The following is a 25853-nucleotide window of genomic DNA, read 5'->3' as shown; positions in this document are numbered from 1 at the left end:
AGGTCCTCATATTTACTCAAGCAAATCCCAGTGTCCATACCATAAATAACCCTTCTACTACTCCAAAATGATCAACTAAGTGCAAGTTGGAGTGATTCTCTGATGCTCACTAGCTGCTAGAGAGGTTTTTTTTTTTTGTCCTACTCACCCTTTGCTGTTACTAGACCACCACTTGACCTGAAACAAAATGCTTCTCTCTGAACATGAGGGGTATGGCTTCACTGACATCAAATGATGCAAGGAAGGTCTCAGTGAACAGTGGTTTATATCCCTCAAGAACTTTTCCTATGTTGTGCATGATTTATTGAGCAGGGAATGTAGATATGATGTATCAACAGTCCAAATGTTTCACCGAGGTTATAACAATCTGATAGAACTGCTGTATTTCAAAGTCCTTCATCTGCTGGGTATCAGTAGCTGGGATTTGTGGAGTTTGATCTTCTGAATTTGCAGTTTCCCTGATTTCCAGGTTTGATAGGCAGAGAGCTGCATTTGTTAATGCATTTATCACCAGAGAAACGCAGGCAAGAGTAACTGCGCAACAGAGAAGGATGAGTAATTTCAGAAATACAGGAGAAGAATGACTTCAGACACAATGGAGATTAACTGAGGAAGTCAAAGAGAGGAATAACCTCAGATCTGTGCTCACTCTGGAGACAGAGGGAAGTGAGTGGTTTTCAAAGGAACCCGCAGCTGTCAACTCCCTACTTCGGAAGGCTCTTCTGTTCCTCAGAGGAAATGTTCCCTGGTGCTGTTTGGCTGGCCAGTCCATTTTTCTCTGCTTCTGAGGCAGAGCAAGGCTCAGTTCTGTGAGTCTTGATCTTCTGATGCCCTGTGAGACGGTGGAGTGCTGGGGACAGCCACGCTTTTCAAAATCAGAAACAACCAAACATTTCCTGCAGAAATTTCACCTTATCTAGCAAGTTCAAACCTAGCAAAAGACACTGTTTTATAGGTATCTTACACAGGCTCTTGAAGAGAGGCTGTGGACCTGCAGTGGTCGGTAGGTCACAAGTGTGAAACCACATGAATTTGAGCATGCTTTCTCAAGTGTCTGGCCAGAGGAACTGCTGAGATTGTTGCTGTTCACAACTAGAAGGCTGTTTAGTGACACAAACAACAGTGATTGTACTTCCAATGCTGAAGGTTAGAAAAGCAATAGGAGAGGTACTTGTGGTAGGTTTTTTCTTTTTTCTTTTTTTTTTTCCCTCTCAGAGTATAACAATTTTCCATTTGTAAAGGCTGATTTTTATGAAAGCTTCAGGGCCTGAAGAAATGTGCCCCATTTGATGAAATTTCACTCAGAAAACACATCAACACTTCCAGAGGTTGAAATGTTTCATTTAGGCTTTTTTATGACTTCTTGCTTAGATTCCTATTTTCTCTTTGAAACTACAATGTAATGTAATATTAAAGTTAAAATACAGACAAAATGTTCTGATTAACCTAAAACGAAGAGTTTCTTTCTACATTTTTTTTCCTTTTGTTTTCATTTTTTTGGAACAAAAGCAAATTTGAAATTGCAGAATTTTCTTTGGCATAGAGATTCCAAATTTTGTTTAGATCTATTACATCACTCTGTTAGATGTGTACACAGCTGTTAGTTATACTTCCTCCTTACCTGAAAGAGCTGCCAACCCAGACTGGTAGAGATTTACAATTGCCTTGTGAAATGGAAAAGATCATGGGAGCTGCAAGCACATAGGGAGTCAGGTCTGTGTGATTTCCCACTAGGTACAATATTTGAAAATCTCCCTTTGAGGTAGTATAATTGACTTCTGTGTCTGTTGTTCCTTGGAGATTTGGAAATTCTAAATATAGTTTTTTTAACAGTGTGTCTCTGGGGCCCTATCTCCCTCTGTTATTCTCCCCTCTCTCTCTTTTTAATTGTAGATGTCATGTTCCAGGTGCTGTAGGAATATAACATGGTTTCCTTTCTGAACTACATTTCATGAGATCTTGTGTCTTGTAATAATATATTCTTCTAATGATCTGTGAGGCTAGGTATTTTGAGAGAAAAGTTCTCCTTTAATTTTTCCTCAGAAGTCTTTATAATTGCTCTTAAAACTTCTTGATGTCCTAAATGTCTGAGGTTTCAGAGAAGCCCTTTGGGTGACTTTCCTCTCTGCATTATTGCAGACTTCTCTCCAGACCAGTTTCCCTGGTACCACTGGGCTTGACTCCTGTTCAGTAAAGATTTCTCCACAGTGGTTAGACAGGGTTCTACGTCTTCCAGATTCATGATCCTAACTGAATGGAATGAGCTTGAGTGTAGGCTAGGTGAGGATATGTGCAGAGAAAGAGACTGGTTGATGGAGGAGAAATAGAGTTGACAACAGGCATGCTGCACTGGAGACTGCAATGGAGAAAGAGGCAGAAGATGGAGTAGGGAAAAAAAAAACACTAATCCATAAAAAATCAGTAGAAAAGAAAATGAGGAAAGTGAGATAAATCAGGAAGACCTACACCAGGAAAAAAACAAAAACAAATGAGAACAGAACTGTGAAAAAGTCCAGCAGTTATGCTTCATGCCAGGACAAGTATTACTCCAGAATCCCACCAGAGAAGGTCAAAAACATCTGTGCCTCTAAGGAGAGTGCTAAGGTGAAGTTGAGTGGAATTTCTTGCATGCACAGAGACAGTAAGAAAGGCTGTCCTAGGGCTGATATTACTGGGAAGGTTTTCAGACAGCTTCACCACTGAGAGACATTCCCAAAAGTGTCTCGCATCCTCCAGGGAGAGACTCCTGTGTGACTGAGAGGCTCATTTCTGGCATTGATGTAGCACAATTAATAGTAAGGTCTTGGTCTAGAAAATTGAGCAGTAGTTTGGGATAGGCTTGTATAATATTTGTTCCTACGTTTGTTTGTTTATTTAATACAGAGAAAAAGCAACATGGAGTAAAATAGCACATAGCTATAGATGGATGTGTAACAAAAGGGGGGAAAAGGCCAGGAAAATGAGAATACAAATGCTGGCTGGAACAGTGGTGAAATTAGTGATACTCTTCAGGAAATGTTTGTACATAATTTAACTAGGAAATTGGGCAAGATTAGGCTGACACAGCCAAGGTGCATTAACATTAGTGCAAGAAATTTGAAAATTGGACTAAAATACCTGGTTTTTATTAACTGGTTATTATAGAGGTATCAGAAACATGTTAGAGTAGCAGTTAAGATTGGAATATGGGTATTGAAGGGTGTATGCTTTTCAAGAAAGACAGAAACAAAGATGAAGTTAGTTGGGATTATGCACATTAGGGGTGTGATGGGCAAATAAGTAGCAGCAAAGCTAAAGTGGAATTGGTTTGGGAGTAAAATCGCTTTGGGGAGGAACTGGAAAAATGCTGTCTTTATTACACTTGGGTGTCTACTCTAGTCCACGATATCATAAATTGCTTTAACATGTATGAGAGAGAGAAAAAAATACCTAGGAATTGTGTCAGTTTAGAAGACTGTATTTTCTGAAATTTAGATTGTAAAATAAGTGCTATTAATAAAAGTAGGGCCTGGTTATTCTTGAATGTGATAGCTAAAAGACTTCATCACCAAGTAATCACTGAGACCCATCAGAGGTGCTGCTACTCCAGCGTTGATTTCAGTTAGCAGAGAGAATTTTACAGGAGAGCTTTATGTGGGACCTAACAATAGATTGATCATGAGTTGGATAGCAACATGGTAAATAACAGACAATTTGATTTTGTCAGGAACAAATTGTATAAAGCCAACCTGATTTCCTACTCTGACAGGTAACAAGCCTTGTAGATAACGACAAAGCACCTTGACTTGTTAGGTTTTGACACTGCCTCATGTGAGACTTCCATTAGCAGGCTAGAGAAATGCAGCCTGTATAAAATTACTATGTTATGGATTCAAAACTATTTGGAAAACTATACTTGTAAAACAGTTATCAGCAATTCACTGGCTGACTGGAAGGATCCATCAAGTTGGATACTATGGTCACTGATAAAGTAGGTTGTGGAATAATGCATGCCCTTAGTAAATGTTAGAATACCTCATTGAATACGCATGCACATGCTACAGGGAACATGATTCAAATTCAGAATGATCTAGAGAGACTGGAGAAATAATCTGCAAAAAAAATGGGAGGTAGATCAATGAAGATGAGTTTTGTGATTGTGAGTACAAGGTGCTGAACTGAGGAACAATCAATAGTAGCAGCACAAGACAGGAGTGGCCAGGTGTCGTTCTGCTGAGAAGAATACAGAGGGTTACAGTGGATCACAGACTGCCTGAGTCAATAATAACAAGTCAACTGTTGTGAAGAAAGCAAACATCACGCTGGGATGTATAAATAGGAGTGTCACACGTGAGATGTGTGAAGTAATCCTTTTTTAATTCAGCCTCAACTGCATCAAGTTGTGGACACTGCATTTTAAGAAAGGTATGGGTCTCCTGAACTTAGTCCAGAAGAGAAAAAGAATGCTCAGAGATGTAGAAACCACTACGCATGAGGGAAGATTGAATGAACTGGGAGCTGCTTAGTCTGTGAAGAGAGGAACAAAAGGTTTTATGAAGAAGGAGGAAGCTGCCATGAAGACAATAACCTTTTTTTTGTGTCCATGGTAGAGAGGACAAGCAATAATGGTCTTAAATTGCAGGAAAAAAGATTCAGATGAGACATTAGGGAACACTTCTGGAGGATGAGGAGAGTAGTATAAAGAACAGATTGCTTGGGGAGGTTATGGAGTCTGTGACAGTGGAGGTTTACAAGAGCAGGTTAAATACATGCCTGTCAGGAGTGATGGAGGTCTGGACAGCTGATCATCACTTGAGGCAGAGATGGGCTACGTGAGCTCTTGAGGTCCATTCAAGTCCTACAGCTAAATGGTTCAGTTCGGTTCAAATTGAGTGGCTGGATAAATAAGTATGAATCATAACTGAGAGTTTCTTTCTATCTCCAAAGGGCAAACTTTGTGTGAGCAAAGGAATCAGTAAGTCAGCTGGATTGGGAGTTCAGAGACTGTTAAAGAGGACAGGGGGAATACACATAACTGGGTAGTGCAAAATTATTTGGAATTTGCATCCCAAGAAAAGGGAGCAAACTTGGAGGAAATGAATGACCAACTTATTTTAAAAGGTTAACTTTAAAACATCTTGACCATAAACAGAGTGCCTAGAAACAACAGTGGAGGGTGGAAGCATCATGTTCTCTGCAATATTAATACATTTCTGAATGTTGCCATCCCTGTAGATGAAGAACAAAAAAGTAATTTCTGGTGGTAGTGCAGAGCAGATGGGAGGTGACTGGAGACAGGATGAGCTGGGAGGTTGCAAAGGAGTTACAGGGGGTTTCAGGGAACCGTAGTTAAAGGAGTCATAGAATCACAGAATGGTTTGGGTTGGAGGGGACCTTGAAGACCATCCAATTCCAACCCCCTGCCATGGGCAGGGACACCTCCCACCAGACCAGGTTGCCCAAAGCCCCATCCAGCCTGGTCTTGAACACCTCCAGGGATGGGGCATCCACAGCTCCTCAGGGCAACCTGTGTCAGTGCCTCACCACCCTCTGAGTGAAGAATTTCTTCTTTATATCTTATCTAAACTTACCCTCCTTCAGTCTAAAGCCTTTACTCCTTGTCCTATCACTACACTCCCTGACAAAGAGTTCCTCTCCTGCTTTCCTGTAGGCCCCCTTTAGGTACTGGAAGGCTACAATGAGGTCTCCCTAGGGCCTTATCTTCTATAGGCTGCACAACCCCAACTCCCTCAGCCTGTCTTCATAGGAGAGGTGCTCCAGCCCTCTGATCATCTTCATGGCCCTCCTCTGGACTTGCTCTAATATATCAATGCCCTTCTTGTGCTGAGAGTCCTGGAGCTGAACGCAGTGCTCCAGGTGGGGTCTCACAAGAGCAGAGTAGAAGGGTACAATCACCTCCCTCACCCTGATGGCCTTGCTTCTTTTGATGCAGCCTAGGATACAGTTGGCTTTCTGGGCTGCAAGCGCACATTGCTGGCTCATACTGAGCTTCTCATCCACCAACATCCCCAAGTCCTTCTCCTCAGGGCTGCTCTCAATCCATTCTCAGCCCAGCCAGTATTTGTACTTGGGATTGCCCCAACCCAGGTGCAGGACCTTGCACTTGGCATTGTTGAACCTCATGAGGTTCGCACAGGCCCACCTCTCAAGCCTGTCCAGGTCCCTCTGGATGGCACCCCTTCCCTCCAGTGTGTCAATTGCACCACACAGCTTGGTGTCATCAGCAAATGTGCTGAGGGTACACTCAGTCCACCGTCCATGTCACCAACAAAGATGTTAAACAGCACTGATTCAATACTGACCCCTGAAGAACACCACTCATTACTAATCTCCACTTCAGACATTGAGCCATTGACCGCAACTCTTTGAGTGCAACCATCCAGCCAATTCCTTACCCAACAAGTAGTCCATCCATCAAATCTATGTCTCTCCAATGTAGAGAAAAGAATCTTCCGCTCTTCCTCCACCATGCAGTACCCTTGCAAGAGCTGTCTTCTCAAAATACAGATCCACCTCTATTATCCTCCCGGCCCCACTTCCAGAGGGGCTGCAAAAGTGTCTTGTTTCTGCTCTGACCCCAAAGCAGTTACCCCTCTGTGTCTCTCAGGCTCCTGCTTGTGGTGGCATTTATGAAAGGGAGATTCCTGGCTTGGGGACAGGAAGCAAAGAAATGGGGCTATTAGGGGGATGTGAGAGAAAAGCCTACCTTACTTCTCTGACTGCCGTCCAGAGGAGCAGAGGATAGGACCAGCAGCTACTGTTGCTTGGAGGGCATATTCGTGCAATAGTAGCTGCCACCCTGACCCTGTCTGTGTTGGTAATCACAGCAGGGCTAACTCTGCAGCGCTTGGCATAGGCCAAACAAGCAATAGGTCTGCGGCCCTTTTATTACCCCCCAGCAGCCTGCTGCTCTTGATAACTGCCTAGTCCACCTGCACATCAAGGCAGGCTTGGAAAGGGGATTAAGCAACAAAGAAAGGTATGTCTTGGGAGGTCAGGAAGTGCAGGAATGAAGTGAGAATTGCCAGAAGTCAAACTGAGTTAGTCCCTGCAAAGGAAATGAAACAGCAGAAGGATCCTTAGCACTATAAATAAAAAAGAATAAGTAGTGGAGCCTCTATATATAGTGAGAAAAGTTTGCACAGCTCTAAAGTAGAGGAATACTTTGCCCCTAAGAGCAGTAGTATAGAGTGTGGGGCAAAGTCAGGTGGACTAATGGTAATAAATGTACTGAAAGGGCAATAATTGCATGCAAGATGGAAACAGTTCAGAGAGCTTACAGTGTTCAAACCAGGGAGGCTGGGAAATCACCATACCCAGATGTCCCATGAAATTGCAGGTCTGGTAGATGTGTTTTTTTGTTGTTGTTTGTTTGTTTTTTAATAAATCTATCCAATCACTGGGATTCTTCCTCTGCCTGGGTTACAGGAAATGTAGTACCCATATTTAAGAAAGGGAGGGAGAGTGAACTAGGCAGCTGTGGGCTTGTTATTTTGGCCTCAAGGGCATAGATGGATTCAGAGCAAATTATGTCAGAAAGAATAATTGAAGACATGGAATAGAAAATGGGATATAGCGCAACATACCATTATCAAAAAGAGATTGTGCCAGACTAACTTGATATCTGTCTTTGATAAGGTAAGTGATGTTCTAGACAAGGGAAATGCAGTAGATCTCCTCTATCTGTACTTCATTAAAATCAGGTATGGTGCCACCTGGGAAATTATTAGTTAAATGAGAGAAGATGAGCATTAATGCAAGAATTTTGAGGTGACTAAGGAACTGGTGAAAGAGGGGAAGGAGAAGGCTGTGCTGGAAGGAGGTGGCTAGGAAAGTTCTTAAGTTTTGATCAAGGGATCCATGTTTTCAGTGATGACTTTGGCCTAAAATTGGGAGTGGGTTAACTTTAACAGGCAGCATCGTCGATGCCTATAATCACCAGAATATCACACAGGGTATTGTGAGGATTTGGTCGGTGTGAGGGAGAATAGCAGTATGAAAAGCAAGGCCACAGATTTGAGCACTGAGAATGAGTTTCACCTACACACTGAAAGCTTATCAGTTTGAAACAAGAAAACAGGAGACACGACTTGCTTGTTCCAGTCAATCACAGCACAAACATGAGCTCACAACCTGAAATGGCCATGCAAGAGGTAAATGAGATCTTAGGATGTGCCAGGGGAGGAACATACAATACAAACAAGGGAGTACTGTGGTTGCTGTACGATAGAAATAGAGACATCACTTGGAACAATTGGTATCATTCTTGTTAATCATTTTCAAGAGAGAAGAATTAAAACTGGAGCAAATGCCGAAATGGGAAGCTGGTACAATGAGGGGAATGATGAGCCCATCATGTTAGAGGAAATAAGGCTGCCATGTTCATTCTAGTCAAACGGAAAGTGGGAGGAGACCATTATTCTCTGTAAACATATAATTAGGTCAAACATGAGGGAGGGTGAAAAGCTGCTTAAATTTAAGTTCTCTGTTCTCACAAAACCAGCCAGCTGAATTTGTACTGGGAATTAGATGGTTTCTGTCCATCGGAGTAGTCCAAGCATAGCCTTTCAAGGGTTACAGTAGGGTCAGACAGTGCAAGGTATTGTGAGCACACCATGCTGAGGGATGAGGCTGTACAACATGTCTCTCTGTGAGACCAAGAAGCAGAGCTCAGTGCCTCGGGAGGTCACTGTCCACTATTGCATTCAATATACACTGGTGAGCAATTTCACGGCAGTAGTAGTTAATGTCTGGATCCCAAGGAGCTGTATCACTGCCAGTAATAACTAGCAGCATATAAAAAGGTGCCATATCCACATCTTCTCTCCTCAGGCTGTGGCCCTCTCCCCTTGCCTGTGCATACAGTATGGATTTGTAGGAACAGCAGAGTGGGCAGATGAAAACAGATTCAAATGCTGCAAGCAAGCTCAGAGACACTCCTTACCATGCTCTTGGGATCTGTGGTCATTAACAGGTGCCCAGGACACCTCTTCTTCAGCCCAGCCATGAAAGGAATTGTTTCTAATGGAAGTGGAGAGGAAGGTGAGGTTACAGCCCTCTTAGCTGGTCCAGTAAATTATTCTGGAAACTGCTGGTTCCCTGGGACATGCTGTCCTCTAAGTATCACACAGCATGATGGTACCACAGGGTGGATAGGGACTGGGGTGGTATAAGCAGGCCACACTCCTAAAGCAAACCAGGAACAGGGTTTCAGACCTGCTCCTCTCCTAAAATCAGGATCCATGTGTATGTGAAACAGAGCTGTGGTGCTAAGAGAATGGCTGATGGAAAAAGATCTGCCTTCCTTTGCAGGAGCACAAGGGAGAACATCCACCCCGTTGCCCTGTGCACTTGGAGCAAAATCCCATCTCGAACAAACTACCACTATTACTAGTGACTGATGCTCCCCTGTACGGGTTGTTGGCTCTGTGCTGAGATGAGTGTAAACATCCCAGGTGCCATCACCGAGAACAGTCACTCCTTCCATCCTTCATCCCCAGAGGATTTGCTCCTGTCATCCCCTTGCTTTAAGCTGGTGAAGAGAGTATCACAGACGCTCTTAGTTAAAGGAGGAGGGGGTGGAGGCCCATCTGGGCCCTTGGTTTGATTTCATATTTATGAAACAGCTTAAATGTCAGCTTGAGTGAAAAACGACACCTTCCCAAGCTTCTCATATTAATGCCCCTGGCTGCCACTGGTTTCTTTAGGAAGGCAGCTTGTGGTTTTTCCTCTCGCTCTCCCCCAAAGGCTGCAGCGAAAGATGAATTGGACTGATAGATGAGACTGCAACTGCCGATAAACTGCGTTGCTGACAGGAGACGGAGAGGGAGGTGGAGGGGGTGGCCTACGCTGAGCAAGGAGGGAGGGAGATGAGGAAGGAAAGAGAGATAGGGGGAATGACCTATATGGCAGAGAGGTGGGAGAGTGGTCAAAACTGAACAGAAAGAGAAGGTGGGTGATTGTGTGGAGAAAATAATAAAGCAAATGGCATATGCTAAAGAGAGAGAGAGAGAGGGAAAAAAAAGATGAGATGGGAAAAAATAAAAATCCCATACAACATCCAAAAAAAAAAAAGCACTGCAGAAGCATTAATTATACATGACAATGTATATATGCATAAAGGAATAAATAAAAATACACCCACCACCAGCAGAGGAGCCTCCTCCTGGGTCTGTGTGGAGCATGGTGCTGGGTTGCTGGATGCAGATTGGGGGCCCTTCTACTGCAGAAGCACTTGCATGACGCTGGCTGAATCCTGAAGAGATGCCCAAGCCAGAGCTGAGCCAGCTGTGTCTGGAAGCTGTCAAGCTGTATGGGTGCTGCACTGCAAGCAGTGCTAACTAGCCAGGGCCATCGTGGCCAGACTTCTCCCAAAAGTGCCTCTGTGCACTGACAGGCACATCTCATGGTACAGCTACGCTCACAGAGGTCTGGTGGAGCTGGCCTAGCCTATTGTCCATTTGCCTGAAGGGGCTTGTCCAGAAGATGTCCCCATCAGGACTGTTAGGTTGTATGGACCAGTGAAATGCAGTGGCTCAAACTCAGACAGTTAAATGAAGGATGAGGAAAGAGACCTGAGTTCCTTGGATATGGAAAGTCACCTGCTTCTCTCTCTGGGAGGAGTCTGATACAGGTTTATTTTTCAACAAACCCAGAACCTGCTGGATTAAGTCTGGACAACATTGCTCAAAATGACAAGGACCCTAGTGAGAAAGTAGTGAAGACACTCCGTCTCTTGCACAAATGTGAGGGGGCTGGAAGAGAGAGAGACTTCTTAGCCCTTCTGGGCTAGTTCTTGAGGAACAACTTTTGTCCTAGATAAGAATAAAGAAAGGTGAGGGCTTGCTGTAGGCATACTAGAGTAAGGAAAGCCTCCGCTGTGTTTGTATTCCAGGGGAGAGGTGTACCTGCCATTTTCACCAGGAGTCGCTGCCGGCAGTCTCCAAAGTTGCCTGTGGAGTCTAGTGCTCTCAGCACTAACATCTGCTCCCTTTTCTGTTGCTGAAGGCTTTTGGTTAGTTTGTTGGTTGTTTTTTTCTTTAGCCGAGAGATGTCTCTGAAGTCTTATTCTGTCTGGGTTCGCATCGCTCAGTACCTCTATCAGCTGTTACAGTGTTTTGAGCATTATTCTTGGCAATAGCATATCACTCACTTTTCAGCGTCTCAGTCAGTTCTTGTCACTTTTTTCTTCCTGATTGAGACAGTAAAAAAGTCTGCTTCTATTTCATCTTTATCCCCTGTGGTCAGCTCTGTTTACAGACTCGCTTCTTGCTTTTTTCCTTGGCAAAGCTTTTTCGTGCAGCCTGAAGCCCCTGTGTTCCTGGGGCTCCGAGTCCCTCTGTGCTGGCTCTTTGGTGACATTCCTCAGCTCTGTTTCATTTCCCTGTTTAATCATCCCCCGTCTTGCCGTGGGTCGTGCTAGATTGGTTCCTGACATCACATTTATATACCATCTGCTGACTAATAACATGCAAAGGCTTGGTTTCCACTAATAAAAAACCAGTCTAGCTTTAGACTATTTAGAGATCCTGAGCTTTGCTTTCCAGACAGGGCCATGCAAGCCAGAACTGAACATTTCTCTTGTCACCTCTGCTCTTGACACCCAGGCTCTACAGCACCCACTTTTTAACAGCTTAAAGGACTTTTTCCCTCCATGTCTTTGAGTCTCTGTTCCACTACTAAACCAAACTCTACTTTTTTTATTCTCTCCCAGTTTGAAAGGACTTATCCAGGCCAAGGACCAGGTCTTACACCTTTATGGGTCTTAGCCCAGCTGCAGAAAGCCTGCTCCTGCAGAGGACTGCCCTTCCCTTGAGTAGGTGATCCAGAGCAGACTTTCATTGAAAAAGTCTGTACCTGTGCCAAGGAATTAGATACACGTAAGAAAAGTTTCCTGCTATTGAGGCTGCTTAGCCTGTAATGTCCTACTGCTATATAACAATGCTCTCCTTCCTTCTGGAAAGAACCCCAATCCACGCTAAATCTCAGGCTGTATCCAGGAGTTCTCTGGGATGCTTCTGGCTGTTCTGAGCCAAAACCATACCAAGGGCTGCGCTGGCAATGTGGACAGAGGAGCTCCAGTTAGTGGGAACACCCCCTGTGCTTAAGTCACTAGCCAGAAAGAATACATTTTCTTTTCAGCATTCAGAAGCTTGAGGCCAAATACTAGTTTATGCATCAGTCCTGGCATTGAGACCTTATACCATGCTGCCAACTTCTCCTCAGGATGTGAATTTCAAAACCAGACCCATGCAAGGATGGATGAGTGGTTCCCAGGAGCTATTTCTTGCCTCCTTGCTCATCCCACTGTACCAGTGACCTTAGCAGCTTTCTTGGGAGAGCAGTCAGTTGAGACGATGCAAATTAGATGGAAGAGCTGGAAAACAAGCTGCAAACTAAAGCAAAACCAATCACGTCTGATTTTATTTTCCCATTATGGCCTCTCTTGCAGCTGCAGGTAACACTGGGATCGTCCGCATGGAGCCAGCATCGTGCTGGCAGCAAGCGGGCTGCAGTGTGCCAGGAGCAGGGTCCAGCCTCAACCTTAGTGCCTGGGTAGCTCTGAGGCACCATGGTCAGTGGTTTGCTCAAGTTTTCCTTTTCCCCTTGGCTTCCCTCTCCTCTGTGCCCCTGCTGCAGATCTGCAATCGCTCACATTCCTGCGCTGTGCTGCCTGGCTTCCCGTGGGGATGGGAATTAGCAGCTCTAAGCACTGGAAGGAAGAGAAGTGTCTGGGCCATAGCAGGGGAGCAAGAGAGGCACTAATTCCAGGGCTGAGCGTTCCCGAGCCCCCTGCTCCTGCAGCAAATCCTCGCTGGTAGCCTCTGCTGTGAGCAGCCAGGGAAGCCAGCAGGCTCCTGCTGTCTCCAGGTGGAGCTTTTACTCCAGCTGCTGCCGGCGTGGCTCCCGTCAGGAGCGCTGGCTGAGTGCCACGAAGGACACCGCGAAGTACAATGTGAAATTACCTCTGTGCTTGAGCACACATGAGCCCTGAACAAACCCAAGCCTAATGCTCAATCCCCATCTCTCAAATCCTAATTAAACATCCATCGGTAATTCTACTGTTAACCCTCTCCAGTCAGTGCTGAGGCAGGGTGTTTTGAATTGGGCCCTTGGGCTCTTCAGACGGCTGCTCTGGGTGCCTTACCTACAGGATTTAGTTCAAGTGACTGAGTTTATGGCTGGGAAGGCAACAAAAAGAGTAACCCTCTGCTACTTTCCAAATCTGCCCTTCTAATAGTGTTTGATAGCACTGAAAATATTGCTCTCCACTTTGGGGTGCTAGGGAGGGGCATTATAAGATGCACAGGTAGTCCTTCTCCCCTCACCTTTTGCATATTGCTCTTAAAAAAAAAAAAAAAAAAATTCAATGTCTGCCTAATCTTGGGGTGAGTTGGTGCTAGCATGTGTGTTCTTGGAAAACAGGGAGCCAGTGCCCTCTAGTTTACAGGTGGGGAAGCCCCTGGCGTATCAGCTGCCTCCTGTTTCCTCTGGGTGAGGGGAGGAACAAGGATGCTCAGTGATGAGAAGCAGGTAGGGTATTTTTGTTGCAATAGCCTTTTGTGAGAAATGAGTTTTTGTGTATTTCCTTGAAATTAGGATGTCATCAGTGATGTTTTTATTTTGTTGGAGGAAGAAAAATGGGGAAAGGTGCAAAAGAAACAGAGCTGGTGGGGGGGGGGGGAGGGAGGGGAATTTAAATAGAACACATTATTGTTTTCATTCATGGAAATTACTCCATCATTGAGAAATAAACCTTTCTTAACAAAAATAAGGGATCAAAATGAAATATAGTTATAAAGAAATTATAACCAGTGCTCTAGTGGGCCTAAAACATTTTGTCTGAATCATCCTCTTTCTGATGGACCTTCTTTTTTCATTCCTCCTCTTCTTTCTGTGGCACTTGGCTTTGGAACTGTTTGTTTTAGGAAGCCATTCCCCTGCTGTAGAGAACAGATTATGTTTAAAAATGTGTTTGTTAGGGCATTTGCACCAACTAGAGACAGCATATAAACTAACCAGGATGGTATATTAAAGCCTGGGCTGGATAAGCTCCCTGAAAGCACAGGGAAGGGAAGAATGCAGTCACATTGGTAAAGTAGCAAAGAAACAGCTGGTTATTTTGTGACCTACAGAAGGACCTAGGAAAACCAAGTCCCTGACAGGGAGATTCAGTAGTCTTAATGATCTGTTACCCCAGGTTATGGGTCTAGCTAGGATCCAGCTTTCCAACCATCTCTGCATGTTCAGCAGGTTGCGAGTCTCTCATCTCCTAGCATCTGCACTGCTTCCTTGCACGCAGGGATGGGGCTGCAGGGTGTGTAATTTCATGTGACTTGCTCTAATATTAATATCTCCATGTGCAGCAGTCATTGCAGTGAGAATAAACTGTTATTTTTTATTTTAAATGGTTAATATTCATCAAATGTTTATGAAAATACTTAACCCATAATGATGACAAACACAGCGCCTAATAAAGATGGAAGTGAAGATCCTCTTTGTGAATATGTAATCAGAAGAGTAAAGAAAATTACATTAAAAAGACTTCATTATGCCATTAAATGTGTGAAATGACTTTTTCTTCTCCATTTTAATTTTAGCATATTTCTTTTTTTTTCTTTTTAAATATCTCTGACACTTTCATGAGACGGGTACATAAAGAGACATCGGCTGCTGTAACAAGAAGAGCTCTGACTGGCAACATCCATCATTCTTACCCAAATTTTCATTTCATTTGTCATTAAGAGAAATCAACACTATTTCTACCAATGATCATAATTTTTTTTCTTTATTTTCCTTAGGGGGAGAGAGATCCTTATTACTACTCTGAATGCAACACGTTGTCTCAAAACCATCTATAGAGCTCCAGGCCCAGAGATGTTCCCCTACCACAGAGGCTTACTGGTGTGTAAGTACCTGTGCTCCTATTTTTGTCTGACACCCTGGGGCTTGTAACTGGCACCACGGGAGCTAATAGGGTGAATCTCTGTAGTTTGAATTGAAATAAAAATGTCTTTTGAGAGACTCATTTGGGGCTGTGTACTGATAGCTCCAGGCAAAATGGGTCAGATGGGTAGATGATGTGTTCCACCACTCAGGAAGCTGCCCAAAACTTCACAGTCCCAGACCAGTCTCAAATGATACAGCAGCTCCCATCTTACTGACACTGTAAGCTGAATTGCATTATGATTGTAAATCCCTACAGCTTGAAGGAGGGAACATGGTTACCTACACTGGAACTGTGGCAGACTTCTCTGGGAGAAGACAAAAAAGATGTCAATGAACACAAGCCTGGTTACAAAAAGGGTTCAAAAGAAAAGAACAAAGCTAGTTGCACCCAAAGGCCTGGGCTCCTCTCCATTCTGCATTCACCAGCCTTGCTGATCAGCCATGGAGAAGAGGCTGAGCTGCTCGGTTTAAAAGGACAGCAGAGCATGTGTGCTATCAGGGAAGCTCAGGAAGCAATGGGTTCCCTTTGAGAAACACAGAAAAGAAGAAAGAAAGAATTTATTTTAGTTGCGTGTTAATTGCAGTGTTAACTTAAACAATTAATGTTAGCTTTTGGCAAGAAACTCTAACAGCTCTGTATTTAACATGCACCTTTACAGTAAGAGGGCTTCAAAACAAAACATGTTATCTTCTATTTAGGCTCTTATGTTGCACTCATCTCCATGGCAGCCAACAAACATACACCCCTTCTGCATCTCCCAAAGCGTGTCCCATATGTAGGCCTGTAGGGAGTATGTATATCTGCTCTTACCAGGCGTTTTTCTGAGAAGTATCAAAATTCACCCAGGACTTCCCCCCCTTTGTCAAAGAAAGCTCGTTTGTAAGCTAGGCTTTTGATCTGATGGCTCCCAGTTTGTGGAAGTTTTGAAGATCACTGCAGTATATTTTCAGAAACCTGTCTTCAGTTGTGTAGAGATTTTGTCTTTTCACAGCGTTGACTTGCTCGCTCTCCTTACAAAACTCAGGAGAGCTTTGGGCAGTCAGGTGCAGGCATTCTTTCGGTAAACAGCTCCTGAAGAAGTCTCGAAGAGCTGTGAGGGGGAGGAGGGTCCACAAACCAGATCTGTAATGAAGAGACTTCCCAATGCAAATGTGATCAGAAAGGCTGCTGCCTTCTCTCAGCCTACTCCTTTCCATCTAAAACAGCTGACAAATGGTTATGTTGTGTTTGCAATTACAGCTCTCTGAAAGTGATAAATTACTCTGATTGTTCTTAAATACAGGACTTCTACATGTATAATTAATACATAGACTTGAGTATGGGATAACTGGTGGGACACATTCAGGTTCTGTTTACACCATAACAGATCTAGAGCAGCTCTAGCTGTCTCTGTTCATGGAATGCTGCAGTAGATTGTGCTTGCACGCTTGGAAAACCTTGCAGAAGTGTCCCGTGTCAGAATAACAGAAAGCGTAGTATGGCTCATATGTTTTAGTTCCCACAGATAAAAAATTCAGTTCTAAGCTCTCTGTTTCCCAGTAAATTGCTGACAGTCTTCTGTAACAGTAAGGGGATTGGTCTCGTGTACCGCACTGCTACACCCAAGAGCAAAATATGGGTATGGAGTATTTACTGAATAACCTGCTGTTTGTGCCAAAGGACAAGATGCACAGACTCAAATCTCTCCTGTTGTCTGTTGACGTAGAAGAAATGCCAGTTCTACACTTCTGCTGAGGGCTTCTCCAGGGCACAGGCAGTAAGCACAGAGCTCAAACTCTGTGATGTAAGGTTGACACTAGTGGCAAAAAATACTCCAAGCACAGAGACAGAATAAGAATAGGGAAAGGAAATCGTAGACTAATATAGTCTCCTGACACGGTTACCCATTAATGCCAGCTTTAAAGGTTAATGCAATTTAACTCGCTCTCGGCTATTACTCTGAAATAACATACCAAACCCTCTTCTATAAGCAGATAACAGATAAGGATGCTTTATGATAAACACCCCCAATAAAACTGTAGAAGTTTACAATGTTGTGCTTGCAGGAGTGGCAGATTTGCCTTTATTTGTGCATGTGTGTGTATGGAGGAAAGCAGAGAGGAGAGGAGGGAGCTGGAAGAAGAATTTTTGGCTCTTAGACTATCAGATAGCTTGATAAATCTGTCTTGTGTGTGTTGCTTCTTGCCAATACAATGGAAATGAATTGACATATCGCATGTCTGCTGTGAGCTGAGTTTCCTTTTGCACTGGCAGAAACAAAGGTGCTGCTATACAAACCACTGATGAGAAAATTTGTTGGGTTTTATTTATTTATTTATCTTTTGACAGGGCAAAACCCATCAGCTTTATGGTATATCAGCAAAACATAGAGCTTTCTTTCCCCTCATCTTCTGTTTCAAAGTGCTCTTACAAAATATTTCAGTGTTGAGGTTTTTCTTCAAAATAATAACTAAAAAAAGGCATAATCATGTTTCACTATGGAAAACTCTGAGGCAACAGTGCAGGACTTACTGTGTCTCCTTGTGGAGTACACAGAAAAATATATAAGCATACACTGCTTGGGAATTATTGTAACATTTCATTAATATTCTTAAAGTACTTTGAGATCTTCTATTATATTCTTTGACAGGTTAAAGGACAATATTTGCATGTCTATGGGACAGTGAAATATTTTTATTAACAATGCTATCTTTAAAAATTTTAGGACTCAAGAAAGGCACCATAGGTTTTGTATGTCTCAAATGCACACACACACCCCAGCACACAAGCACACATACGTGCAGGGAGTGCTATTTCTTAAACTGCAAGGCAGAAAGTGCTGCACCCTGGAGAGACAAGCTGTGAGCTCTGGTGCAAGGGTCCTTTTGGGACATGAGAGATAGATCCACCTCCCCTGCTTTCTTTGCTCTGTCTTCCTCCCCCCCCTTTCAGATGTGACACTGTCAGCCTTGCTTTTGCCAAAATGCTGCCTTTAGGAAAACCTGTCAGAGGCTGGTGTGAAACTGAGAGGTCACACTAGTGCGCTGTGATTTTGTACAGATGTGCCTTGCCTCAGCTTTCTGACTGTCCATTATTCCTATGAATTACATTTTCTACACAGCTGATCATGTCTTTATGTTTGAAGGACATTTTTTCCTTCCCTCTTGAATCATCTGCTGTTCCTCAGGATGCTTCCATTTTTCTGTTCAGCATCTCCCTTTTCCACTTTATATTTTCTTTTCCTTTTTGTTAGAATATGACATTGCCTTGAAAAGGATTAATGCAATTATGTGATGTATCTGGCAAGGGTATTTTCAGATAGTGAAGTGTTTTAGTAGTACCATGATATGAGAAGCTGAGGAGGCCTCACTTAAAATACTGTGGCCTATTTGGGTCACTTCTGATCACAAAAAGGAAAATGACACAGAGTAAAGAGTTGTAAGAATGATTAGGGGAAGTAGCAAACCTTTTAAAAAGTGTGCGTGGGAGGCTTGGTTAGACTAGCAAAAGAAAGATGAGGAGTACAGTTTTTCTTCCTGAATACCCTCTTTGTAAACACCAGGATGCAGAATTGTTTCAGCTGAAAAAAAAAAAAAGGCAGTGCTAAAAGATTAGATGAGTATAAATTAGCTTGGAAATTAGGAGAAGGTTTCTGAACTTCAAAGGAAAGAAGTTCTGGCCTTCCATACAGGATAGCAAGGGCAAGGTACTTAAATAATTAAAAAGCGGTGCTTGCTGAGTTCATAGAAGGAATTACACTGCATTTATATTTTAATTAATTAATTTCATGCTTCAGAGCTTCTACTGACCACTATTGGGGTAAAGAAGGAAGTGCCCTCATTTTCTAGTCCTCTATTCTCTTGGATATGTATGTAAGGGTGGGAGGAATGAGGAGTGGGGAGAGGACAAATTGATCTTCCTTTGAAGCATTAAATTGGCCAAACAAGAAATAGGCCAAAGCTAAAGACGGGATAGTAGCTGGGTTATGCTGGTACTCCTATTGGTACTGCCTGACTGATGTATCTTGAATTAAAAGCATTGATTGGATGTGGGATCAGGAAAGAACTTTTCTCTGGGCTGAAGAGCAAGGATTGTTCAGTCTGATTGCTCGTCATGTCTCCCTCCATAGCTGTGTGGAGCATGATCCACTCCCAAGAACTATCTGAGTGTATCTACTTGCATGCAATTGTATGAGTCTAAGATCTTAAGACCTTTCATCCATCTCAATGTCTTGGTTAGACATGTTATAGTCACTGTGGCATTATTTTACTTTTGTATTAAATATTGTGTGGTTATGGTGGGGTTTTTTGACTTAAATTGAAAGGGGATTGTAGTAGACGTTATGGATGTTCCTCAGCATAACATCTATTCCCTTTTTTTCTGTAGTTATTGGAGGATGGAATTGATAACCTACATGGTCACAGAATCATAAAGTGCTAGACTTGTTTGGGTTGGGAAGGGACCTTAAAGATCATCTAATTCCAAACCACCTGCCGTGGTCAGGGACACCTACCACTAGATCAGGTCACCTTCTGTTCTATGTCTGTTCAGCGAATAATTTCTCTCCTCTGTAGTTTTGCCTCTAACTTTGAATTATTTGGATTATTTCCCTCTTCTTTTATTCTTTCTATATTTTCACTCAGTTTTTTTTCTGCTTTAACGACCTTTCTCCTTAGATTTCTTCCTCCATTCTCTGCAGGTTAATCTTGTTTTGTTCTACTTTTTCTACTGCAAACAGATTGCTGGGAGGTTTGTGCATGAAATCTCACAAGTGTGGGACTCTTTTTATTTCCTGGATATCCACATCTCTGGCAGTTTAATCACTGCAAACCTGAATTGGATTAATATGAAATTCACAAGTTATTCTTTGCTTCCTCCAAAATTCATGTCAAGTATCTAGACCAAAGCCTCCAAAACTTTCAAATATTATTTTCCTCAAGTGCTGTGAAGCATCCTGTGTTACTCAGACCCCAAAGAATAGAGAGGTAGAGCAAGGACCCAGTCCCCCAAGTTGTCCATATGAGTGACCTACCCAGAGTTCACCATGGTTCTCTTCTGATATATCTGGCTTGTGGGATTGATAGTGAATCTCTAGCGTCTTATCTTTACGCCAGGTTAGGACATGAACATGGTTCACTTGCATATTCCGGGAACTCAAAAAAATTGCAGCCAAGGCATAGCTCCTGGCATCCTCTAGAATGGAGAAACTTTCATAACTTGCATGTCTTTTTTTTTTTTTTTCTCTCTCTCTGGAATGAGCCTTTCATGTATGCACACTGAGTGGAGACATGCTACACCAACATCACATCATTCCTTTGACCGTCACATTTGTATTGGCAGTTCTGCAATGGGGAAACAAGGAGTAATCTTTGTGCCTCTGTCCTGGCTAATACAAGCATCAGACAGAGAGGACACTAGATCTCCTGCTTGACGTTCTTCTGCTAAGAAGTTCTGATGAGTAGCAGCAGGCTGGTATCGTTATTATTCACCTCACATGCCTGCTGTGGCTGTGTATCTGCAGTTTAGATATACTAGGCTTCTGATGATGCCCATGAACTCTGCTTTTCCATGCTAGCCTTTTATCTTGGGGAATAAGTCCTTCTTCTTTAGTACCTTTTCTAGAGAGCAGCAACACAAGCCATAACCAAAAGACTTGCTGGCTTTCTTGGCATCCCATTGCAAAGACCTGCTTAGTAATATAGCTGATTCTGAATTATTCCACACCAAAATAAATTATATTTCATAGGAAGATTTGAGTTTGTACCCACCAAATGTTTTTGTTGGAACAAACAAAGTTCAATGAAGCTTCTGCTTAGTAAGTTTTCTTAGGAAAGGATGGAGCTGTGCTGCAGAATATCTATTAGCTAAATGCTCATTTTATGTGAGAGAGACAAGTTCAGGTCCCTGTTCTTCTTGATTCAGACCAAGGACTTGAACCCTGTGTGAATTGCATCTCACATAATTTCCCCAGTTGCAGTGCTAGCTGTGAGTAGTTAAACTCTTATTCAGAATGACAAAGCACATCATACAGCAAGAAACCAAAGATATCATAAAACACAGATATCTACATTAACCATAGGTCTGTCTATGTTGTCAGGAACAGTGCTGAAGAAAGGCTGAGTGAGACACATACTATTTTGACAAGAATGAAAAGGGGGAAAAAAAACACTTTAGCTCAGGCAATGACAAGACCTAGCAGCAAAACAGCCAGGGAAGGGACATGAAAATGCAGAATAGGTTTCTGATGGGAATGCAGGCTTCAAGAAAGAGTGAAGGTAAACAAATAAGAGACACTAAAACAAAGTACGGAGTTCATTCTTTGATGGATAATGCTCTCTTTCACCATAGAAATATGAATAAAAGTGGCAGGGAAAATACAGATTTTGGAAGGAATTTGTATGAAATATGTCCAGTCTTGCCACTCCATCTCTTGTTTCTCTTCAGATGATAGTTTAGCCTTATGTGAGCCTGGCTGCTTCAGAATAGCTGTTTCCAGAATTTTTGTCTGACTTAAATCAAGCAACCAGAAGAGAAATACCCTGCTTGATCCCATGTTGCATGCAGCAGGAACCTTGGAGCTACTCAGCTGAAACAGTTCAATTCTGCCACTGAAGAACTGGAGGAGAATCTGATACCATCCTGCAGGATGAAGGTTCATAAAGGGATTTTTGGGTGGGCCCAACTTCATATGTGCAAGTAAGGGAAGAGTGAGTCAATGCGTGATCTCTCAGTGCTTCTGCACAGCCTGTGCCAACTCTGTGGCTACCGAGAGGTGAGTGAGCAGTGTCCTCGGGCACACTGTATTGCTGAGAGGCAGGGTATTCTCAGAGGAAGTCTGAACCTAATAAGACAGCCCAAAGCAATGTCTGGGGAAAAGGCAAGCGCAGGCATTGCTCTAAGTTCTGTAGCCAACTAGAGAAGGGCTGAAATCACATAATTTCTGTCCCCACTGTGAAATGTTCATGCCTTCGAATGTCACGGCGGCTGCTGAGCCTTCAGCCTGCACATCCCTACAGCTACAGCCACCACCCCTCCAGAGACTTCTTTAAAGAGTTGACTGATTTTTTAGGGCTGTTCTGAAGCAAATTGATTTAACTCCTTTGTGCCTGCACTGAAACTCCCTTAATTCCAGGAAAAATGTCAGGTCAACAGAAAATGCTGACATTCTCTGTCTTGCCAATGCCAAAAGAGCAAAAACAATGACAAGAAAATAAATGCCAAACATATAACCCCCTCTACCACATTCCTATCCCTTCATCAGGCCTTTTTCCTGTGTAATATCATGAATGAGAAGAGAAAACATGCTGAGGAGCTATGGCACAGAGAATCAGAGGAGGAGAGGTGTAACTGGCAGGTAAGGGACAGATAGTCCTTTACAGAATCACAGAATCACAGAATTGAAGGGGTTGGAAGGGACCTCGAAAGATAATCGGGTCCAACCCCCCTGCCAAAGCAAGTTCCTTAGAGCAGGCTGCCCAGGTAGGCATCCAGATGGGCCTTGAATATCTCCAGAGAAGGAGACTCCACAGCCTCCCTGGGCAGCCTGTTCCAGTGCTCCGTCACCCTCACTGTGAAGAAGTTCTTTCGCATGTTGGTGCGGAACTTCCTGTGCTCTAGCTTGTGGCCATTACCCCTTGTCCTATCCCCACAAACCACTGAAAAGAGGCTGGCCAAATCCCTGTCTCCCACACCTCAGGTATTTATACACATTGGTGAGATCCCCTCTCAGTCTTCTTTTCTCCAGGCTGAACAGACCCAGGTCTCTCAGCCTTTCCTCACAGGGAAGATGCTCCAGGCCCCGTATCATCTTTGTGGCCCTCCGCTGGACTCTTTCCAGGAGATCACTGTCTTTTTTGTACTGGGGAGCCCAGAATTGGACACAGTACTCCAGGTGAGGCCTGACCAGGGCAGAGTAGAGGGGGAGGATCACCTCCCTTGACCTGCTGGCCACGCTCCTTTTAATGCACTCCAGGATCCCAATGGCCCTCTTAGCCACGAGGGCACACTGCTGGCTCATGGTCAACCTGTCATCCACCAGGACCCCCAGGTCCTTCTACTCAGAGCTCCTCTCCAGCAGGTCGTCCCCCAGCCTGTACTGATACGTCCGGTTGTTCCTTCCCAGGTGCAGGACTCTACACTTGCTCTTATTAAACCTCATTTGGTTTCTTCCTGCCCATCTCTCCAGCCTGTCCAGGTCTCACTGAATGGCAGCACAGCCTTCTGCCGTGTCGGCCACTCCTCCCAGCTTTGTGTCATCGGTGTACTTGCTGAGTGCATACACTATTCCCTCATCAAGGTCATCGATGAAGATGTTGAACAAGACCGGACCCAGCACCGACCCCTGGGGAACGCCGCTAGTCACAGGTCTCCAGCCAGACTCTGCGCTGCCGATAACCACCCTCTGAGCTCGGCCAGTCAGCCAGTTCTCAACCCACCTTACTGTCCACTCCTCTATCCACACTTTATCAACTTTGCTATCAGGATGTCATGGGAGACAGTATCAAAAGCCTTGCTAAAGTCAAGGTAGATGACATCCACTGCTCTCCCCCCATCTACCCAGCTGGTGATGCCATCACAGAAGGCAATGAGGTTGGTTGAGCACAACTTCCCCTTGGTGAATCCATGCTGACTACTCCTCATAACATTCTTCTCTTCCAATTGCTTGGAGATGGCATCCAGAACAAGCTGTTCCAACACCTTTCCAGGGACAGAGGTGAGACTGACTGGCCTGTAGTTTCCCGGATCCTCCTTCTTGCCCTTCTTGAAGACCAGAGTGACATTGGCTATCCTCCAATCTTCAGGCACCTCTCCTGTTCTCCAGGACCTTTCAAAGATGATAGAGAGCAGTCCGGCGATCACCTCTGCCAACTTCCTTAGCACACGTGGATGCATCCCATCGGGACCCATGGATTTGTGTGCACTGAGCCCACTCAGACGCTCCTGAACCACTCTCTTGTCAACCAGGTGGGAGCCCTCCATTTCCCAGCCCCTTTCTCCTCCCGCCAGGGTCAAGGAGTCCCAGGGGTGAGTCCTTGAAGCAAAGACTGAAGCAAAGAAAGCATTCAGTATCTCCGCCTTCTCGGCATCTCCCATTACCAGGTCACCCCCCTTGTTCAGTAAGGGACCCACATTATCCCTAGGTCTTAGAGATCTTTTAATATTTTCAGAAACCTTTGGCTTGCTCGGACTTTACTCTGTGTGACATTTCATACCCGTTTCGTGATGACTGCATTCTTTGTTCTCTAAATCTTGTTGATGACAGGACTCCACTTGCTGCATTTTCACTGCAAATCAAGAGCTTAATACCCTGGTGAATGAACTTGGGAATTGTTCTCTCTATATAACTTTTCTTCCCTCGCATGGCCTCAGGTGAATTCAATTTTTTTTTTTGAAGTCCTAGAAATTGCCTGCTTACAGACTTGTAGCTTCCAACCACCAAAGTCCCGTGTGGCTCTTCTTAATTGTCCATATAAATTGCTTTCTATTTTGGACACCATGAATATCTCAGCAGCATCTGCTTCTCCCTTCTGGGCACCACCAACTGTGCATGAAATTCCCCCCAAAGAGGCCAGGTAAGAACTCTTTCCCATTCTTGAACAAATAAAGAAATAAAGGAACACAAAGGACAAGCTGACTTCCCAGCACTCTAAGCAGGTGAAAATGAAATAGAATATGGTATTAAGCCAAGAGGAAGAAGATTCTAAGCAGGAATAACCCATCTGTTCATAGACACCTTCCAACCAGAATGAGGCCCATCGTGCTCAACAGATTTCTTCACCGGGATTTGTTTTGGTACATTGCTTAGCAGCAGCATCTCTGTACAAGACATAGATAGGAAATGAATGGCTGTATAGGCTGAAACTATAAGAGGAATCCAAAGAATGGCTAGGGAACTTATTTCTTTTTCAACTCTTTTTTAACCCCTTTCACTCTGCTGTCTCAAAGCACATTTACATTTGATGTTGGTCAGTCTACACTCTTCTACCTGGGAGATTTGGGTATCATTCACTTTATTTAACTGATGAAGACAGAGGGAGATTAAGTGATGCCTTTGCAATCTCACAGCAAGTCAGAGGCAAAGCCAAGAATACGATTCATATGTCTTGACTTTCTAAATTAAGCACAAGATCACCTTTCCTAATGGAATGTCTGCCAGAAAGACTCAAATTGACGTTACTTCTGTCTTTAAAGTAGTTAAGAATGGCCTTTTGAGAACACTTACCAACATTGGGTTAGGTCTGCAGTGGAAAAGTTCTAACTTATTGGTGGGAGAATTCTGCTCTGAACAAGAGTGAAGACAACAGTATGTATTAGCAAATGCACAGTGAAAAGCATGTCTTGCTTTCTTCTTCAACATCTCTTTGAGAAAGTGCCTCTCCCACATCCCTTCCTAGATTAATGGATATACCTGAACGTGTCCTTCTCCAATGTTATGTCTCTCCCAGTCCTCTCCTTCTGTCTACCAGCCTGACCTTTTTGGGGAGTTATGGGAAAATCATTGCCCAACTGGTATGGCTGCAGTCATGAAAAAGAAGTGTGAAAAACTGGCATGCACAGTGCCAGTCTTATTATTATCAGTCAAAGCTGCATTTTCCACTCGGCATATAATTGTGCTTTGGATTAGATGGGTATAAATTGAAGATTGGCTACAGCATAAATGTTCATTAGATTGAAACTAAAACAAAGCTAAATTATCACAGAGCCTGGGAGGGAATGTGTTTTCCTATGCACTGTGTTGGCAGTGCCATCTGAGTGCTTCTGCATTATGCTGTTTTCATGTCTCAGTTTGGAAAGAAAGAGAAAAAAGAGAAAAAAAAGAAAAAGTGACATACAGGAGAAAGGTGCTCAAAAGAAGGTGTTGGTTTTCTTTTGACTAGTACATATTGTTCTCTCCTTGCATTCTGTTGCTATCTATTCAAGCTCT

The 25853-nt window shown here is 43.6% G+C and overlaps 1 long non-coding RNA gene across 11 annotated transcripts in view; it reads left to right on the top strand.

The window, feature by feature from the left end:
* The window catches only part of LOC106037673 (uncharacterized), a 231787-nt gene that overhangs the window by 145500 nt on the left and 60434 nt on the right, over nucleotides 1-25853 (top strand). For 9 of the 11 annotated variants that reach the window (XR_010834215.1, XR_010834212.1, XR_010834210.1 and 6 more), the window contains one exon: nucleotides 14802-14908. This is a non-coding gene — a long non-coding RNA (uncharacterized lncRNA). The remainder of the gene's footprint in view (nucleotides 1-14801; nucleotides 14909-25853) is intronic. The other 2 variants (XR_010834220.1, XR_010834217.1) reach the window with 1 other exon arrangement.

Source organism: Anser cygnoides, chromosome 1 (assembly GCF_040182565.1).
Source record: "Anser cygnoides isolate HZ-2024a breed goose chromosome 1, Taihu_goose_T2T_genome, whole genome shotgun sequence".
In the NCBI taxonomy this organism is placed as follows: domain Eukaryota; kingdom Metazoa; phylum Chordata; class Aves; order Anseriformes; family Anatidae; genus Anser; species Anser cygnoides.
The sequence above is the reverse complement of the archived record's forward strand: the minus strand, read 5'-3'. Positions and strand labels throughout refer to the sequence as shown.